The sequence below is a fragment of the Aplysia californica genome, unplaced genomic scaffold, assembly GCF_000002075.1.
Source record: "Aplysia californica isolate F4 #8 unplaced genomic scaffold, AplCal3.0 scaffold00696, whole genome shotgun sequence".
Classification (NCBI taxonomy): Eukaryota; Metazoa; Mollusca; class Gastropoda; order Aplysiida; family Aplysiidae; genus Aplysia; species Aplysia californica.
Window position 1 is genome coordinate 409884 of NW_004797966.1, and position 1305 is coordinate 411188.

Here is a 1305-nt window from a genome sequence, read left to right on the forward strand (position 1 = left end):
GGTGCTGACTGGTCTGCGTGGGTATGTTACAGTTTCGATTCGATCCATTTCCTAGTAGAAACTGTCACGCATCTTGATGCAGTGTAAAGAGTGGCCTGACTTCTTCTGTCTGCCTGCAGGGCCCTGAGAAAATCTATAACAAGCCAGAACATTCAGAAAGAAAATATTATATGGAATCCTTCTGAAATACAATTCTGAAGTCTTATTTTAGACTCAGAGTGTATTTTTTTTTCTTTCGGTGTTATATCTTTGGTCATTTAGTCTTAGTTTTAGCAAGGGTTTTAGAGCACTTGCAACACAATAAGGTCACATAAGTGCCGCCGAAGATTAGAGGAGAGTAACAAATATACAACAGAAGGAGGAGAGATAAAGACGATAGTTGTTTGATAGGAAAGAAGGAGCAAACCACACCAGAGGACCCACCAACCGCCCACACTCTCGCTGGTCAGGACAAGGTTGTAAATCACGGCAAGTCAAATGAGTTTGAGACGCACATGGTACGTTCTATTGGCCTGCATACATCGTGTAGAAGAGTATAGCAATGTCAAGTGAGACATCGTTGTTGAATCAGCCGCTTGTCAAAATAATGAAATCAAAGAAATCGCCATTTTTTGGTCCGAATGGCAATTTTTTCTAATTTTCTTTCATCAGATCAACACCTTTTATTTCCTTTTAAAAACACAGTTTTGTGAGGATTTTACTGAAAAACACGAAGAGCGTAAATTTTCAGTTTCCGAGGACTCTCAGGCTATGGGAGTTACCACACTTTGGCGGCCATTTTCTCGCTAATTTTACCTTTGAAACCAAACGACGTTGACCTCCTTCCATCGGAAATATTTCGACTTCTATTCAACATAGATGGATCCTTTTTTTACCAAAAGGAAGGCAGATGAACAGGCTTTAAGATGATACCAATAAACTCATATGCTAAACAATTGACGAGTGCCTGATTCCATCACGTCATGACAATATATCGACAGGAAACCATCGTGAAAGAATTCCCTGAAGGAAAGATGTAGGGCAGAAGAGTCAAGGGAAGACAAAGAATAACATAAAAACAGGCTCTGGCCTGGATATGGCAGAAAGTGTAACGGCAGCCCACGACCGTGAAGGATGGAGGGTCATTACAGGTCAACCTCTGAGTCAGAGATGACACCTCCAGGTATCCAGGTATCAATAATGATTGGTCGTAAACTATCACCAATGCTGTATCGTTCCATTGACGCTATAAAGATCAAACGGTGGGGACGTAAGACTTCTACACCTCTTTTTTTTCTACATTTCTAAATTCAACAAAGTCTCTCC

At 40.8% G+C, this 1305-nt stretch overlaps 1 protein-coding gene across 1 annotated transcript in view; it reads right to left on the minus strand.

The window, feature by feature from the left end:
• Window positions 1-1305, minus strand: part of LOC101860282 (dynein beta chain, ciliary) — a gene marked incomplete at its 5' end in the record, with an annotated part of 6911 nt that overhangs the window by 3554 nt on the left and 2052 nt on the right. The window lies entirely within an intron of this gene.